The sequence below is a fragment of the Cavia porcellus genome, unplaced genomic scaffold, assembly GCF_034190915.1.
Source record: "Cavia porcellus strain 051 isolate PalLab524CR breed Dunkin Hartley unplaced genomic scaffold, mCavPor4.1 scaffold_45, whole genome shotgun sequence".
Classification (NCBI taxonomy): Eukaryota; Metazoa; Chordata; class Mammalia; order Rodentia; family Caviidae; genus Cavia; species Cavia porcellus.
The window spans coordinates 6,401,940-6,422,023 of NW_026947528.1; the positions used below are offsets into that span (position 1 = coordinate 6,401,940).

Below are 20,084 nucleotides of genomic sequence, written 5' to 3' on the forward strand. Positions count from 1 at the left end.
TTATTTCTCTCTTTTCTAATTGCTATGCCTAGTATTTCCAGTACTATGTTGAATAGAAGCAGTGATAAGGGACATCCTTGTCTTGTGCCTTATTTTAAGGTAAAGGCATTCAATTTTTGGCCATTTAATATGATACTGGCTGTTGGTTTCTCATCGATGGCCTTTATCATATTGAGGTAAAGACCATCTTTTCCAGTTTTCTGTAAGGTTCTTATCATGAATGAATTTTACAAAAGCTTTTTTCTCCATCTATAGAAATGATCAGGTGACTCTTATGTTTGGCTTAATTGATATGGTAGATTACATTTATTAATTTATACATGTTGAACCAACCCTGCATTCCTGTGATGAATCCCTTGTGGTCATGATGTATAATCTTCATGATGATTTGCTGCATCCTGTTTGCCAATATTTTATTAAGGATTTTGGCATCTTTGCTCATTAGGGAAGTTGGGTTTTCATTCTCTTTCTTAGCTTGGCCTTTCTCAGGTTTTGGTCCTAGAGTAATATTTGCTTCCAGGAATGACTTAGGAAGAATTGCTTCCCTTTCAATTTCATTGAAGATTTTGAGAAGTGTCAGCATTCAGTCTTCTTTGTATTTCTTGTAGAATTCTGCAGTGAATCCGACTGGACTTGGGCTCTTCTTTGTAGATAAGAACTTAATATACATTTTCAATTTCATAAATAGAAATTGGGTTATTCAGAAGTTTTACATCTTCACCCAGCTTGGGTAATTCATATGTTCTAAGACATCTGTCCATTTCTTCTTTGTTGATGAACCTATGAGAGTCGAGGTTTTGAAATAGGTGTTGATCTTCTGTATTTCCACAGAGTCTGTGGTGATTTCACCTTTCTTATTCCTTAGTGCCTGAGTTTGAGCTTTTCCTTTCATTTTTATTATAAGGTTGGGTATGATCTTACCAATTTTATTTGTTGTTTCAAAGAACCACCTCTGTGATTCATTGATTTTTGGATTGTTTTCTTAGTCTAAATGACATTAATTTCTGCTCTAATTTTTAAAATTTCCTCCCTTCTTTTGGCTTTGGGCTCCACTTGCTCTTGTCTTTCTAGATGTTTGAGGTGTAGCATCAGGTTGTTTATTTATATTCCTTGTTTTCCTGATGTGGGAACTCAGTGCAATAAATATTCCTCTGAGGACAGCCTTCATTGCATCTCCCAGATTCTGGTAAGCTGTACTGTGTTTTTTATATAATTATAATTGTTTTTATATAATTTAACTATGTGTTTATCTTGGGTGTGAAAATGCATAAAGGCTTTCCCACATTGGTGACATACATAGGGTTTCTCTCCAGTGTGAATACTTTCATGTTGCTTACAACGTCCACATTGGGTAAAAAGTTTCCCACACTGCTTACATATATATGGTTTTTCTCCAGTGTGAATTCTTTCATGTTCCTTACATTGCCCACTTGTGGTAAAACCTTTCCCACATTGCTCACATACAGAGTGTTTCTTTCCAGTGTGAATTCTTTCATGGTTCTTACACTGTCCACATGTGGTAAAACCTTTCCCACATTGCTGACATAAAAGAAATTTTTCTCCAGTGTGAATTCTTTCATGTTTCTTACTATTTTCATGTTGGGTAAAAGCTTTCCCACATTACTTACATACATAGGGTTTTTCTTCACTGTGAATTCTTTCATGTTTCTTACACTGTCCATGTGTGGTAAAAGCTTTCCCACATTGCTTACATACAAAGGTTTCTCTCCAGTGTGAATTTTTTTCATGATTCTTACAATCTCCACCTGTATAAAAAGTTTTCCCACATAAATTACATACATATGGTTTCTCTCCAGTGTGAATTCTTTTATGTTTCTTATAATCTCCACATGTTGCAAAAGTTTCCCACATTGCTCACATACATATATTTCCCTCTATTTTGATATTTTTCATGGATCTGAATATCATAGTTTGTGTCTGTTTCTTTCACAACCATATTTTCTGGAGTACAAAGGAATACTTCTTTATACTGATTGCAAGATGTAAGTCCATAGTATTTTCCTACCTTGTCATTTCTGTAAAGAAATAAATTACATATAGGACTGATAACTATATTACTAAGTTTTTGTTGGGTATTTAAATAGAACTCTTTGCAGTCTAGCTGTTTGAGACCCCACTTTATATGCTTCAATTTTGTGTCTTAAGCAACTACTTACAAGTGGATATCATGTAATCATCAACATGTTACTTCTTATTTATTTTTTTTCTTTGAGAGTAGTATAATTTCTACCCATTTTCTGTATTTAGTCTTTCTTTAAATAAAATTTTAAATAGGAAAAAAATCACACTGAAATGGGTCTCTGTACTAATGACTGCCTTAATGACAAGTTCAGTTTTGATGCCTGCTAAGAAATTCTGACAATGAAGTAACTGAATGCCTTGCAAGATATTTGGAAAACAACCATTTCCAAAAGAGTGGTATACATTTGGGAATCTTAAAAGTTTGTATATTTTGAAATGCAAAACATTTAGCTTCACTTTGGGCATGGGTCTATATGTGTATCACATATTGATCATTCTGATTTTTCCCCAATAGCCATCTCCTTTCTGTCCTTAGCCTGTAGTTCCCTTATCCAAATGATCAGGCTTACCTTTCTGTATCAACTCTCTTTCATTTCACCCCACAATTTATATTTTGGTGTCTCATCTAACAGAAACACTGTGACCTTTTACATTTTGTAGCTGAGCTATTTCACTGAACTTGATGGGAGGAGCAACCAATTATTTTTATGGCAAATGACATTATATTATTTATTTTTCACTGATTACATAGCACATATTTTATTGTTTTCCGTACTCAAAATCAGCCACAGGTGTCAGCACTAAATCTCTAGCTTCTTTATTTTAAGAGATTTTCACTGATGATTAAGCTTTTAAGTTTGAACTTGAATTTGCCATTCTGCAAAATCTTATTCCCAGGGTGCTGGGTTTACAAGAATGCACACTCACACAGAAACTATTAATATTTTCCTTCTCCACAAATCCAGTGATAGCTAAGCTGCTTCAAGGCCTCATCTGTTATAACTTGATCTGCTTTGCATATGAATAAGCTTGTATCTGTATCTTATGTTTGTTTTGACTCTTGTAAATACAATTCAGGAGAAGTATGATGGGATCAACTTCTAGAGACTACTGCATAATGATTTTCAGTGTAACTTCACTTAACATAACACCAGTCTACTAAGAATTTTAATTAGAAGGGACTGATTCTCTTGAGAATGGCTTTGAAACATGAGCATTCATTTATATTTCAAATTGTGCTGCAGTTTTAGCAATTTTTTGATAATGATTGTTTTGTATTCAAATGTATACATGGGTAGGTAAACTAAAGGTCGGATCCTATCAAAACTCAAAGTGTATGTTTTTTATACTCATTTATATGCAATTTTATACATTTTCAAAGGTTTCCTCCATCACATCTCTGTAGACTTTCTTTTGGGATGGACTCAGCAAAGTCCACTCCTCACTGCTGAAGTTCATAGCCACATGAGAAATACACATGTATTTCTCAAAACAAGTTTGAGACTCAAGCCTGGGACATCTTAAATTCTCTCATAAAAATGTGAATCAAAAACTAAGTATGGTCATGCATATCTTTAATCCCAGCAATAAATAGGCTGAAACAGGAAGGCTGCTGTGAGTTCAAGGCAATTCTAGCCTACATAGGGGGTCCAAATACAGCTGATATACATAGTGAAAGCCTGTCTCAATAAAACTAAACTTAACAAATCTTAATTCCATGTCTCTGTCATTAATTTTGTGCATATACACATTGTTTGAGACAGTAATTTTGATGCTAGATTGCAACTCATTTTTAATGTAACAGTTAAAAAGGAGCATTGATTTTGGGCTGAGTCACTGCAAGAGTCCCTGTGCACTGTCTCTAAAGCAGAGCTCACAATGGGAGGCTGCAGGACCAGCATTCACAAAGCACAAAGGCAGACAAATATCTCATCAATAACTTTGATAGATTACAGATGATATCTCTTCAAATCTTATTTAGGCCACTGAGTTATTTGTTCTTAATATACTTAAGAAGCATTTTGAAATTTGAAATACATTTCATAGAACAAAACATAAATAAAATGAAATGTGGTACCTAAATTATAACTCAAATGTTAATGGAAAATTGTTTATGTAAACAATGTATAAACAATGGAACCAGGCACAAGTTGTAAATTATAGCTTAGTGTCACCAAGTGATTACCTTTCACTCAGATATAAGAAATATATCTGGGGAGGCTGATTCAGGAGTAATGCCTTGAGATTGAGGCCAACCTCAGTTACAGAGCTGTATGAAATAGAGAGGTCCTGACTGTAAAATCCCACAAAGTGAAACTTGAAAACTGACTGCATAAGACACTTTTGGTTTGATTTCAAAAACTATAGCTGTACATTATAGTAAAATTCCAACAACATTCAACACTTTCTGAGGAATAATTTTGACATGTTCCATAGTATACAGAAAACATATTCATTGCTGGCTATTTAGCTTAGTAACATGAAATCCTGCCTGACAAGTATGAGGTCATGAGTTCAATCTGTGTTTCAAAAAAAAAAAATCAAATTTCACCTTCATGACACTGAGGCATAAGTAGAGATAATCAAAATTACATCTCAAGTATGGAACACAGAATTCATGGGTTTCAAGGATGTAGAATACTGATTGTTGCCAGAGCTGGTGTTATTCACCTCAAGGAAGCAATCAGAACCCAACTTCAACTTCATGCTTATCCTAAGAACTACCTGATTTTCAGTGAAGACCCTCCCTGTTGTATGTCCTGCTATTGGCACCCTGCATCATACCAATCACTTCCACATCCTTTCGATGCTCCTCTGATCCACCCTAAGCAGAAAACGCTTCATGCCTAACTATTGATATCCCTGCAAAATTTCAATTTAGAGCATCTCCTTTATGTCACTTAGTAAAGTCCATTGCAGAGCATTTCCATATTTAAACAATGTCTATGATCAACCAAGCTATTAAATCAGCTGTTAATTCAGAGATGACACCCATATTCCTTTCCATTCAGAAGGATATCACATCCATGCAAATGTCTTAAACTTAGGCATTTTCAATAAGGATTTAACAGGCATCCCATTTTGGAATTTGTCCTTAGCAAGAACATTTTACCCTGCCCTTGATAACACTTTCATATCTACATCATTTTTCACAGAATTCAAAACTGTATGGCTGTTCTCACAAACCTTGTCTTTGAGCAGGGGTGTCACCTAAATATTTAAGTATGTTCAGAAATTCTTTGCATTGTTCTGTATAATACACAGGAGTTCACCAGGTGCTTGGGAAGCCTTCCTCCACTGAGGCACACCACTACAAATCTCTGAATTCTCAGGACCCTTTCCAAAACCTGTCATAAGAATGGAAATATGAGAACATACTATAAATTTATGTGATCACTATAGATACAAAAAAGCAAAGTTTAAGGAATGCTTTTGTGGCTATGAGGCCCTGCATTACAGACATTTATAAACTTCAGACCCTTAAGATTTGCTGCTACCTAAAATGAGAACAGAGACCAAGTTCAATACCATTACACCAATTACAAAACGCATCAGAGTCAGTGTCTCTCTAATCTCCTTACCCTGTCCACTATCGTGGAGGTGCCAGGGCAGTAGAGAATTTCAAAGATGATACTAGAGTCTGTTGCTGTCATAGGTCAGGGTTCTGGGGATGCAGAATCACCCTTACCCCCAGTAAGAGTCAAAAGGGACAGTGGATGACCCATGGCCAATGCTGGAGGACCTCAGGAGGTGAAGTTAACTAAATATCTGAGGCTCCAGACACCAGAACTGCTTCTAACCCCTTGTAACTGATTTTGCCCAATTCCACCCTATTTCTGTGTTCCCATCCACAACCTCTGCATCCTGTGGCTAGAGGGTCTCCCAGGTTCTTTGCTAATCAGGCCACAGGATATTGAAAGCACTAAATGAGATCCAGCAAGCATTCTGCTCCCAGTTTTGTGCTCAGAACAAGTAGATAATGCCTAGACACTGGAAGAAACCTAAGAGACCACCTACCATGTCCTGCCTGGTTGGACTTTTCATATAGCCCGCCTCTTCATCACTGATTGACTCCTGATCTACTGCCCTCCTTCTGAGTCAAAATAAACAGTGAAAGGAGCCCCTCCTTGCAAGAGAGGACCTCAAATGATAGACTGTAGTGCAGAGATTTCTGGAGTTGGCTGTCTACTACAGTGTTGATCGCAGCTCGATAGTGCAATATTTCTGTCAAAGAGCTTTACCTCAGGCTTTTTATTTCCAAACCCATTTGGTTTCAAGGATAAAAAGAAAACATAAACTAAAACGAATTTCAAAACATGTCAAACAGGGGAAAACAATGGTATATACATTGTACACTGTCATCCCCAAATCGTTCACCCAGAGCACAAGACATCTGTATTCAATTTTCTGAACAATAGTGTTATGGGAAACTGCGTTAGTCAAATACCACTGGCAGTGAGACAGGGTTAGGTCCTCCAATGAGCCCATGCAGAAGCGCAGAGAACTTGCAACTATGGAGAAGATGGACACCTCCTGCTATGGGCCAAGCCTCAAGACAGAAAATCACGCAAATTCATCCATACCCTAAGGACTGATATTCTAAATAGTTCCCTATGACTCTGAGGGAGTGAGGAGTCACCATTCAAATAAATGTATCTCTATCTCAAAGACTGATATTCTAAATAGTTCCTATGATCCTGGGGATGTTGGGAGTCATCATCCCAACCTCCTAAGGGAAGAGTCACTGCTGTCTAAGAATGCCTGCTTTCTATGTGACTCCTTTCCCCATTTGTTCCCATTTAATCAGCTTTATCAGAACTATTAATCTTATTGGCTGCCATAGATCTGTCCCATCTTATGTCCATCTGCATTGTGAGTTCCCAGTTTTCCACATCTTCAACCCATCTCACCACATGAATTTACTCTATAAAAGTTCCTACAAAGACAGTTTTTACCAAACCACTCAGAAACACTTGTCTTTCTCAGACAGCTTTCTTTCTCCCAATAAGTATATTCTACTCTTAACATCTGTTGTTCCTAAAATTCAGTTATTGATTTCAAAGAATACAAACTCATACCAGACATAGTAGCTCAGATGTCTCATTCTCCTATAGTAACACCGTATAAATTTTTCTCTTTCTTGAAGTCAGAGAAACAGTAATAGTTGTCTTCTTAAATGTTCATCTGACCTTTTAAGGGACACTTGCATTGAAGGAGTTTATACCTTCCTTTCCGTGCTTCTTCTGTTTTCTGAAAGAGAACTAATCTGTAGTTTTGTTTATGGTATATACAATGCATTAAGGAAAAGACTAAAAACTTTTCTTGTGTGTTGTTTACCAACATCCATGGAAGAAGACACATAGCCAAAATACTTTATTTTCATTTCTTCAAAGTGAAGGATGTACTCGAAAGTGTTTTGCCCTAGAATAAATCACAGGACATCATGGTGGTAGGTCATCAGGGTGAATGGCCAAATTAGGGATGCTTACCCATATGGCTACTTCCACTTTTTCCCTAATTACAGCTTCCTCATTCCTTTCCCAGGTGCCCCAAAAAATTCATTTGGAGTGATCTTCTCAAGTGCATGCTGACCACAGTTAGAAAATCCGAGAATCTACTAACAGTGTTAATGGGATTTTGAGTCCTACTTACTGTGAAAGAAACTGCGGGCTAGGAAGGTGGCAGGCAGCTTAACTAGAGTGACTCTTTCTATGAAGTGTCTGAAGACCAAAGCCGAACATTTTATTCCATGAATACACAACATTGCTACCAATTGCCAACTCAGGATAATATACACCTGTAATCCCAGCACTCTGGGAGGGGGAGGAAAGATGAGGAAAGTTTTAAGCCTAGCCTGGGACACTTAGAAAATTAGTGAGACCATGTCTTAAAATTTGTACAAAACAAAAGCTTTTACAAATGTATGAAAATATTGATCATTAAGAAATCTCAGAAGTCACTGAACAAAGTACATTAACCACTATTAATCTACACTTATTTTATCTTTTATAGACTTAAAAAGTGTATCTTTATATGATTCTTATTATTATTTCAAAATAAAAATAGTAATCACTTGCTCAAATTCTGGTTCTAAATATAAATTTAAGACAGAAAAAAAAAAAAACAGAATGATCAAAATCTCTTCATACTGAACTACCCAAATCTTAAGAGGATATATTCAGCAGCATATCTGCAGTCATCTAAGTAAAAAGCATTAAAAAATTGAAAGAGTATAAACAGCAGGAAGCACATCAATGTATCCATGATGGTAAACCTTATGCTAGGTGTGCTGACCAAAGTACACGTGCAAAAGAACCTCACAAAGATTTGATTTCTCACTAGAAAGGCGATTTTTGACTTTTCATTTTTATATTTTTTCACTCTCTCTTTCTTCTTTCCTTTTTTCTTCAGACAGGGTTTTGCTATGCAGTTCAGTCTGGCTTTGATCTTCCCTTGTAGTCCTGGATGACCTCAAACTCACAATCTTCCTGCCTCAGCCTTTGGAGTCCTGGAATGACAGGTGTGCAGCAACACCTCTGATTGTGCTTTCCTTTTTAAATTTTCTCCAAAACAAAATTGCTCAGACTTATGTGATATTCTCAAAGTTCATCAGGTTGGTTACACAAAATCAAATCAGAAAGCACTGAAAACACTGAGGGAGTTTTGAAATCCTTACCAACATCTAACATAACACAACAGAGCATAGCATAGTACAGCATAATAACACAAAATAAAATAATAAAAGGAAGCACATAACTCTACTTTAAACATCTGCTTCCAAAGATACAGTAAGAATTTCTAAGTTATCCATACACCAGCAATATGTTGCATTTTCTTTGAAATAAATGTTGGTATCCACTCAAATACTTGTGTAAGAATGGGTGTGGCAGCTTGCTTTCTTTGTCCAACCCGGAAACATAACAAATGGCCATCACAGGATGGGTGACAGGTACATGAAAAGTCAAATTTGCTTGGTTCAGCCCCATAATAGTGGGAGGTGGCAGCACAGGGTGGCAGCATGGATACACTGCTTCAAGGAGACCAACCAAAGAGTATTGCAACTGAAAAGGCTCAGTGCCATCACCTCTAGGAAAGGCAAACTACCCATCAGCGACACAAAGCCTATGGTCTGATTGGGATGGGAGGAAAGGAAGTGATAGCAGCAGCTAGGAGACAAGTTCCCCAGGAGCTATGCACATGTGTCCTTCATCAGTACGGGATGATGATGTCACCTCCTCTTGTATGCACCACCTGCTGCCCCCCCTCACAGGAGGTCAGAGTGTGGAGTAATACAGTGTATGGCTGAGTTAAACATCTAAGGATGGATAAATAATCATTCATAAGCATGTGAGAGTAGAACTGGCTATGAATCCTCCTCCCCTGGACACATGGGGGTTATGAGATCTTCACATTCTTTGGTAAAATTATTATGGGTTTTCTGCTCCCTAATGGAACTGAAAGGAAACTAACACAAGCCCAAGAAAGGAAGTCATCCTAACATTTGACAAATGTTTAACAGAAGACAATGTGTCTTTCATCCTCCAAGACAATGGACCCTTTGGATGGACATTTGTGTTTGGCACCCAGCCTGACACATCTGAAGCATCTACATGTTTGCTGCATTAAAATCTTCAAAGTGCAGCAAAGTCTAAAAGTATACACAGTTTTCTAGCATTTTAACTTGTTTCTAAGGAGAACATAGATTTGTTCCACAACAAAAAGAAAGGTGATATCACAGAGGATGGCCAAACTGTGGACCCCAATTCATGACCTCACTTCCTTGGCGATAGGTCCAAACAGACCTCTGAAGGCTCAGGTCACCAGGCATCTTGGTCTGGTGACAGTTGGTCTTTACAGACAGTTGGCTCAAGACAGTGAACAGGGAGCAGGTTATGCTGCTTTCCCAGGACACGGGACCCCAGCCTCAGGATTCCGCATAGGTAGACCACGTGGGAATGGCTGAAAAAATGGTTTCCTCATCCCAGAGCCTTCAGGATGGTTGTTGGCAAATGCCAAATGACAAGGGAATTAAAGGACAGGGCTCACTGTCCCCATCCTTCTGGCACTCAGAGGCAGGAAGAAGGCCAGGACAGGTGTCACTAGACTCAGCCACAAGCCTCACGGAGACTCACGGAGTCCAGCAGAGTAACTTTAAGGCCTGGCCACTACTGTGAATCCCCCTACACAATTCCTGCCCTACGTCAAGTGTGACTGGATCTGACATGCCCTGAGGGCAGATCTGTCGATGTCGCTCCCGGCCGGCAGGAAGGACACACGACAAAGTCTGGCAGTGGACAACCTTTTCTTTTATTTTCCTTCTCCGTACAGCCTGCCCTGGGATCGCTCCCAGCCGAAGCCTCCTTTGGTCCGCTCCCCGCGGCTCCTTCTGGGCTTCTACTTCCGGGCTTCTTCTTCCCCCCCAGGGGTGGCACCAGTATATATACGGATACAGTGTCCAATCATGTTAAAGTAAGCAAGGCAAGCTGATTGGCTAACATCATCAGTTGCCAGGCAGACTATATTGTTGAGCGGGTTGCTTACGCGGTAAGCAGGAAACTAACGTGCTCGATGGGAGGGGTAATCTACCTCAGGCTTTACTCTTTACTACAGGCCTCACGTCCGCCAAGTGAGGCGACCGGGCTCGGGGCTGCGGCTCCCAACATCTCCCCCTTTTTTATTTTTTATGAATGTGCGCATCGTAGCCCTTCCTGGACTGGGTGCAGAGGCTTATGCCCTATGTGTAGGCCCACCGTAGGTCCTTGGCTTAGACCCTGGTCGGCCGTCCCATGGTCCGCCAAGGCCCTGAGGTCCTCGTCCTTTTTCTAGGGCCAGGCACAAACTGGACGGAACCTGGATGCACACAAGCTTGCACTCATTTCCTCTCCATAAAGAAATCCCCTCGGAGAGAAATTTAGACCTGGGCAGCATCTAACAGTCCAGCGGCTTACGTGCAGGATGGGGTAGGGCCTGGCTTAGGTTGAGTCGCACCGGGGGAGTACGCTCTTACCCGTCATTGACTCTCCTACCCAGCTATGTCATAATTTTTTTTTTAGAGGAGGAGTGTGGGAAGCTCACCACCCCTAGACTCGGTCGTAGGCTAGGCAAGCGAGCCATGCATATGCCTGAGGATCTTCTTGTCCATTTTGGGCTACCGCTATTTCTATTCATCTTGTTGGTTGGTCTGTGATGGATCTCCGGTAGGGCAGGTCTGATCTTCAGTCGAGGGCTTTGTCGCCCGTGTCAGTCTCTCCGGTACCCACAGTGGTTCTCGTCCCGATTCCTGTGGGAAAACACAAACCGCGCCTCGGTTCCAGCTGACCACTGGATCCGGGCCCATCCATTGTCCTGTCAGGACATCTTTCCACTTCACCCACCCTTTATGGTTGGGGGAAGGGTTGCAGTGCTCCACGGCTGGGGAGCAATTATCATTATTTAAATTTAAAAAATTGTGTGTGAATAGTGCCATGGATAATCGTGCCTTTGGGGCCAGGCCTTGGCCTACTCCCCCTTTTTGTTTTTGTAAAATTTTTTTGAGGCTTTTATGAGCCCTCTCAATGATTTTTTGACCTTGGGGATTGTATGGGATACCATGTTTTAATTGAACCTCTATCATTTTGCAGAACTCATTGAAGGCTTTGTCTATATAGGCTGGTCCATTATCAGTTTTTAATATTTTTGGTTTGCCCCATGTGGCCCAAGCCGCCAGGCAATGATTGATCACATTAGACACTTTTTTACCTGTTTCTGCTGTTGCGAATATGACGTGAGAACAGGTGTCTGTGGAAACATGAACATATTTAAGAGTCCCAAACTCCTGTATATGTGTGATGTCCATCTGCCAAACATCACCAGGGATCAAACCTCGAGGGTTTACTCCCATCGGTATGGCAGGTTTGTATGTGGCACAGGAGTCACATAGTCGCACGATATCTCGTGCATCTGCTCTGGAAACATGGAAATGGTTTGCTAGTGTCCTGGCATTGACATGAAACTTATCATGGAAGGCACGGGCTCACTCGATTGGTGTTAGTAAGGTAAAAATCCATAACGGGCGAGTGGCAGTATCAGCAGCCGCATTTCCCTGTGTCATGGGCCATGGCAGGGATGTATGTGCTCTTATGTGGGTGGTGAAGACCTTATGGTGTCTGTTCTGAAGCAATGTCTGGATAGACAGGAACAGCCCAGCCACTGTGGAAGTGGATCTAATTAAACCGGCAGTCTCAAGCACTTGCATAGCATTGACCACATACCTAGAATCGGAGACAATATTAATGGCTTCTGAGAACCGTTTAAGAATCATTTTAACGATCTGCAGTTCCACCACCTGAGGCTGATCAGGTTCAAATTGTATGGTAACCGGGGGCTTGCCTAGGATCACATAGGCGCCTATCCCCGTCTTGGAGTCATCTGTGTATATTGTAGTTGTTGCGACTAATGGCTCAGAGGCAGTAACCTTTGGAAAAATTATAGGGTGCTGAGTGACAAATGACAAGATAGGGTCTTTAGGGTATTGATTGTTTATATCCCCATGGAAAACACATCTCAGAATGGCCCATGTATCTATGCAGGCAGCCAGGGTCTTGATCTGGCTGGCGGTATAGGGCACTCGGATGGCTTGTGGTCCTGAGCCAAACTGTTGGACAGCTCTATCATGCGCTTCAAGGGCCAATGAAGTGACTGCCTCCGGGTAATGCTCTATGACTTTTGCAGGTGAGACCTTAGGGTGTATCCACAGTAATGGTCCTTTCTGCCAAATCACTGCTGTGGGCTGTAGACTAGTCTGTAGCAAACAGACATCAAAGGGTCTCCCTGGTTCAATTTTGTGTAAGGTAGCCCTACCTAAGGCTTTTTCCACTCTCTGTAAGGCAGCTCTTGCCTCAGGAGTGAGCCTCCTGTGGGAGGCTATATCTGGGTCTCTCTTTAGAAGGTCGAACAGGGGTTTGAGATCTGAATTTGGTATATGTAAATATGGCCTAATCCAATTAATGTCTCCCAATAGCTTCTGCATGTCATTTAGGGTCCTAACGCCATCCGTCTTAATGGTGACCTTCTGTGGAGAGACTAGCATAGGGGAGATTTTTGCGCCTAAGTAGGTCACCATTTTTCTTCCCTGAATCTTGTCGGGGGCAACATGTAGATTAGCTTGTCTCAGGGCCTCGACCAACTGGCCGAGCATATTATTTAGCATGTCTGGGTCCCTGTCGCTGAGTAAAAGGTCGTCCATGTAATGCACACATCTTATCTTGGGAAAGGATTTCCGTAGGGGGGCCAGTAGGGAATCAAGGTAAATCTGACACATAGTGGGACTGTTGGCCATACCTTGGGGCAGCATTATCCACTCGTATCTGAGATCAGGGCTTTCTTGGTTAATGGTGGGTAAAGTAAAGGCGAACCTATGAGTGTCCTCTGGATGCAGGGGGATTGAGAAGAAACAGTCTCTAAGATCTATAACATAAACTGGCCAGGACTGAGGGATGGCTGAGAGAGCTGGCAGCCCCCTCTGGACCGCCCCCAGGGACTGCATCTGCGCGTTGACCGCCCTTAGATCATGGAGCAGCCTCCACTTGCCAGACTTTTTCTTAATTATAAAAATGGGGGTGTTCCATGGGGAGGTTGACGGCTTAATGTGTCCTAATCTAAGTTGTGTACTGACTATTTTTGACAAGGCTAATAGCTTCTCCTTAGGCAGGGGCCACTGAGGTACCCAAACCGGATCATTTGACCTCCAGGTGATTTTGATGGAAGTGGGTAGGAGAGCTTCTTCAGCGGCCCCTAAGAAAAACCCAGCCCTTGCCTACCTTTTTTGTTCTCTACTGGTATTGGGGATGTCCGACCCTGTAGGGCATTGCCCAAGCCTTTGTCGGGGGTATATCCCTGGTTCCTGAGTATATCCTTAGCCTGGGGGGAGCAGTTTGACGTAAGCGTGACATCCATCTGAGTGAGGATGTCCCTTCCCCATAGAGACACTGGCAACTGCAACACAAATGGTTGGAAATGGCCCTGATGACCCTCCTCATCACACCAGAGCAGGGTTGAAGCACTAACCTGAGGAGCTGACACCATCCCCAGGCCCTGCAGCGTGTTATCTGCAGTGTTGGTGGGCCAGTTGGAGGGCCAATTCTTTTTGGAGATAATGGAACGGTCAGCTCTTGTGTCTAGGAGCCCTGTTATATTCTTGCCATTGACCTTAAGTGAGAGCATGGGCCTTTTATCAAGTATTATATGGAGTCCCTCGAAGACTTCCCCTGAGGAACCGAAACCTTGACTTTCTCTAATTTTCTGCTTTGAGGGGAATCTCTTGTGGAGACTGGGGAGCAGCAAGAGCTGCGCTATCTTGTCTCCTTTATTGATTACCATAGTACCCACAAGAGATTGAACCATAATTTTAATGTGTCCTGTGTAGTCTGAGTCTATGACCCCCGGGACTACTATGAGACCCCGAAGGGCCGTGGAGGATCTCCCGATCACCAGACCCACGGAATTTTCGGGTAACGGTCCCTTAAAGGTGGTTTCAACCACTTGAACACCCATATCAGGCACTAATATAAGTCTGGAGGCGACACTGAGGTCTACACCTGCTGACCCAGGGGTGGCCCTTGTTGAAGGCTGCCATCCTGAGCTGTCCTGTCTCTGGGGCGGGGGCCCGCCTGTGAAGGGGGCCCCCTCTGGCCGTTTTTTGGCTCTCTAGCATCTCGTCCACAAATACGGTTGCCCTGAGCATCAAAGACCGACCTACACTCCTCAGCTTTGTGTGATCCCCTCTTGCATCGCCCACAAACATATGGTTTTTCATTCCTAGGGTGAGGCCTAGCATCTGCATTGTTTGGGCAATGACGTTTAATGTGTCCTGGCTCCCCGCAGGCAAAACACCCTTTAGCCTTACATTCCCCTTCTAACCCGCGAGGTCCCCTCTGCTGTATAGCCGCGGCCAGGAGAGCAGCCACTCCCGAGTTGGAGAGCGGCCCCCCTATCTCTCTACATATCCTAATCCAGGCGTTGAGGTCCTTGTTCTTATGAGGAGCTATCGCTGCCTTGCACTCCTTTGTACATTGCTCAAAAATCAGCTGCCTTACCAGCGGTCGAGCCACTCCCGGATCAGAAAATATTTTATCGGCAGCATCTTGCATTCGGGCCACAAAGTCAACAAATGGCTCTGTGGTACCCTGAATTATTTTTGAAAGACACAAGGAGGCTGTTCCGGCACCACTTACCTGCTTTCAGGCGCGGAGCCCTATGGCATTGATTTGTTTATAGACAGCGCCGGGGAACTGAGTCTGATCATCAGCGTGCCGACCTTCTCCCATAAGCATTTCCTTGTTCCACCCCCGGTTTTCCCGACTGGCGTTTCTCTCAGCCTGCTCTGCAGAGAACTCTGCGTACCAGGCTCGCCAATCCAGGTAACTACCCGAGGGCAGACACGCCTTTGCCAGCTGAATCCAGTCCACGGGGGTGAGGGGCCCAGAAGACAGGTTCTCCAGCATGGCAATGGTGTAAGGCGCAGTCGGCCCAAAGGTTGTAACTGTATTTTTAAGTTCTCTAATCTGCTTTATCTCAAAAGGCTCCCATGCATTACGTCCCTGGCCCATAGTTACTTGTACAGGAAATATCCCGTAGGGGCCACTATCTATCCCAGGTGGTGGATGTACCTCATGAGACAAACGTCCCCCCTGCCATAGCCGCCTGTAAAAATACCGACCCGCCAGCGGCGGAGCATAAGACGGCGGCCATGATTGGGCGGAAAATGGGGGCCCGTGCATCACTTCCTGTTCTGGCGAAGGGGAAGGGAGCTCCCGGGCGGCCGCCTCACGGCGAGGGATCGCCTCCGGGAACAGCCCCCAAGGTGGGGCGGAAGGCTTCGCCTCCCTCTCGCTCCGGGGAGCGCTCAGGAGCTCTCTACTCCTCCGCAGACCAAGTTGAGCGGAGCGCAATTCACGGCGCAACGCTGGGAAAGAACCCTGTGACTCCTTATCGAGCGACTTAGGCTCCTGACAGCTGGTCTCTTTGGCCTCCTTGTCATTCAACTTTCCCTCGTCCTCGGAGTCAGACGACTCCGAGGCTAGAGCCCCGTCCTTCTCCTTAGCATCTTTGTTCCCTTTGACGGGCCCCTCTCGGGAGCTCCCTGACTGGGCCTGCTCAAATACCCTGCGTACTTTTGTAAGCTCTTGAGAGCTTTCTCCACAACCACCCTCGCTCTTAGTGTTGCTACCTAGCATGTTTCCCATCTTTTAATATGTTACTCACCGCGTGAGGCCCAAGGAATAAGCCACTTACGCGTGAGCCTGAGGGGAGTCTAAAAGACCTGTAGGTGCGCGCCACCCAGAGCCCAGGCTTATCCCCAACTCACCTGTCTCGCAGCTCTGTACTGGAGCGTTGTCCGCTGTCACGTCTCGGGGGTGATCAGTCCCCGTACGGGCCACCAAATGTCGATGTCGCTCCCGGCCGGCAGGAAGGACACACGACAAAGTCTGGCAGTGGACAACCTTTTCTTTTATTTTCCTTCTCCGTACAGCCTGCCCTGGGATCGCTCCCAGCCGAAGCCTCCTTTGGTCCGCTCCCCGCGGCTCCTTCTGGGCTTCTACTTCCGGGCTTCTTCTTCCCCCCCAGGGGTGGCACCAGTATATATACGGATACAGTGTCCAATCATGTTAAAGTAAGCAAGGCAAGCTGATTGGCTAACATCATCAGTTGCCAGGCAGACTATATTGTTGAGCGGGTTGCTTACGCGGTAAGCAGGAAACTAACGTGCTCGATGGGAGGGGTAATCTACCTCAGGCTTTACTCTTTACTACAGGCCTCACGTCCGCCAAGTGAGGCGACCGGGCTCGGGGCTGCGGCTCCCAACACAGATCCACTTGGACAGGTGCAGGTCCTGGGAGGATGCAAGCCTGGGCCACTGTCAGGTTCCCACCCAAGACAGGGCTGGTGGAGCAGAAGGACAGCACCCCTGTTTAATCCAGAGTCTTTAGATTCACCTTCTGTCTTCCTGGGTAGAAATATGGGACAGAGCTGTCTCTCTTACAGAAATATAAAATTATCTGTGTTCACAAAGAAAAACCTGTGTTGTCTCAGAGCCTCAGAGCCTCTGGCTTCCTGCCAGAAGCTGTGTTCTACCTCAGCAGAGTGGCATATAGGACACCAGTTTAGAGGCGGTCACAAAGCTATGTGTTACGTGGCCTTGCAGAAGACTCTGGGACCCACAACAGGTGCTGGCTCAGGCACAAAGTGTGTGTACAGACAGGACTATAGAGACTCTCAGATGACAGAGAGTTATCTTCGGGTCAGTGCTACACTGTACTTAACTGTCAGCTTTTGCATGAAATTCTAGCCAGGGTTATTGACCCTCTGATTATCAATGGAAATTTTAAAAATCTTTTCTAAGGAAAGTAGAAAAAGAAACAGCTATGTACAGCTATGCTTCACTGCAGTACACTGACAGCTCTGAACCCAGCAGACAATGTCATGAGGCTGGTAATATGCACATCACCACCTCAATAAGGCCAAAGTTTCTACAAATGCTGGAGGTAAAATATGGAAATACGTTAACAACAAAAAAAGTTGAAATAAAATATCCTGAATATGCACTTAATATACCAAATATAAACTAGGCCTGGTGGCTCTTGTGTGGAGCCCAGTACTCGAGACACTAAGGAAGGAGAATTGTTTGAGACCATTCTGGGTCAAAGCCAGCCTGAACTTCATAGCAACATGCATCCTCAAAAAGATAAATACATCAAATCTAATGAACGTAATAGTGTACTATTGATGGCCTTGTGACATTAGCATGACTATCATATATATACTGACCTGTGGTCTACTGGAAAACCTAAGTCACAGCTGATTCACAATAAAATATCACACCATTTATCAAATGGAGGACACTAGTGAGTATTTGTTCTTCCTCACTGGTATTTGGTGGTGATGGAGCAGTGCTTGCTGCTGCTCTCCACAGAAATGTGATGCTGCAGTAACAGGAATCTGCATGAATCACTGCAATATGTCCTTAACTCTTTGGGGGAGAGAACCACTAAAGGAGGCACTGCACTAATGAGAATTACTTATTTTAGTCTTTTGAATACTTTAAAAACTGACCAGTAGTAGTTGAACCACTTACCTACATTTCCACAAACAAGATTGAATAGTTCCTTTTCTCCTGTAGTCTCATGAATGTTCTTTAGATCTTATGGTGATTAGTTCTCTCTGCAACAAAATGATGTCCCTATTTGCATTTCTCTGTTGTGCAAAAATGCTCAATACTTCTTCAAATATTTCTTGCTAATTTGTACATATTCTGAAAAATGCGTGTTCCTTTCACGTTCCTATTGGTTTTACATGTTAGCAGTAAGGGAGTAATAGGCAAAATTTCTCTCATTCTGTATTTAATTTCTTCATCCTTTTGGTTTGACTTTTTTGTGGCACCTATGCTTATGCATGAGAATTAAAATCCTACAAAGTCCTTTTTGCTTCTTTTGTCACCCTATCTTATTTTCTACACAAAACAGCAGCAATAGTATTTAAAAATGTTTTTTAATACCTCTACATTCAGAACATGAAATGTCTGGCTCTTTCATGTTTCACTATGTTTTACTCCAATAGAGGCATATTTGAGACTGCCCCACAAATTACCCAAAAATGTACACTTCCTGAATAAAGAAAAATCACAATTTTCAGTAGTGATTCATTTACCCTATCGTACATTTATATTCTTGACCTCAACGTACTTGTTTCCTTAAACTTCAAATGCAGGCATAAAAACAACTGTTTCACACTCTGCTAAACCATCTAGCAATTGCCTCCCAAAGTCAGCTTCAAAGCCATTATCATCTCATCTCATCCTCTCCTGATGCTTAAACTAAAGAAATCATCTTTAGCCTAATCTTTATAGGTAACTCCTTACCAATGCAATTATATAAATACAAAATGATCAAAAATTGCATAATTTGTTAGTTTTTTTAAATAACAAGGAATATAAAAGTGACAATTCTACTGTACTCAATACAAGAATGAATGGGTTAAACTGACAACTGCCCAAATGATGCTCAGGATGGTCACTGCATAAACAAATGTGTTTCCCAAGTGATTCTCCGGGATAACTGCTAGGTGGCCAACCAATAAAAGGACAACTGCTGTTGTGCAATTGCGAGTATTAAAAAATGTTGATGCTGGGAAAGAAAGGGAGGAGATCAAAAGCATTAAGCTACATCTGCAGAACTTGAAGATATATTTTGAGACAACCTCACTCTAATTGTGTAGTTTAGATTCAACTTCCTCTTCCACTAATTTAAGCCCACCGAAGTGCTAGGGTTACAAGCATGCATCAACAGGACCAGCAAGATATACTTCCATGGTAAAATGAGAAAGTGCATGTACTCAGGATATATGTCTTATAGATTCAGAATTCTGTTATTAGCTGTAATACAAACTCCAAATATTACCATTGATGGTAAGCAGAAATATGCTGCAGGGAATCTGGCCACATGCTGTAGTGCATATAGGTGACAATGTACTTCACAGTGTCTTTTACTTTGTGAAGTATATCAGGTTCTTCAGGTACAAAGTAGATATAGTTTTAGTGGCGATTACATAAGAGGTGAGTAATTTATTTTCCCATGTATAATTGAGTCTTGGGCAAGCTGTCTTCACTGGATTAGGGGTATTTAATGCAATGTTCACTTGTGTTTTCATGACACCACATTTTTTTACAACATAATTCCTAATGAGATTTTGTATTCAACAACACTGCATTAAACACTTTACAAATTGCATGAAAGTTAAAATGGAAGTGAAAACCACAGGCCACAGGAAAGCAAATGGGACTCAAGGCCCAGTGTATCTGTTTAAAGATAATTGGCACACACCACAAACATCATGCACTGGTCCTTATAAATAAAATGATATGCCATTTTATAAATTCACAATTCAGTAAAACAGAACACAATCTGAATCTTAATTTAGCAAATTTACTTTTTGCTGTGTCAACAGCTCAAAATTTAGTTTTCCTTTCATGCCATTACTTCAGTATTTTAGGAAAAAACAGTAATAAT

General features: G+C 42.3%; 1 long non-coding RNA gene across 1 annotated transcript; it reads right to left on the bottom strand.

Moving 5' to 3' along the window:
• Positions 1 to 277: 277 nt before the first annotated feature.
• On the bottom strand, positions 278 to 7,500 carry LOC134474942 (uncharacterized). Its single transcript, XR_010045870.1, has 3 exons — positions 7,233 to 7,500; positions 5,230 to 5,390; positions 278 to 1,766 (listed from the first exon to the last, which is right to left on the bottom strand). It is a non-coding gene; the product is annotated as an uncharacterized LOC134474942 (long non-coding RNA).
• Between the last annotated feature and the right edge of the window lie 12,584 nt (positions 7,501 to 20,084).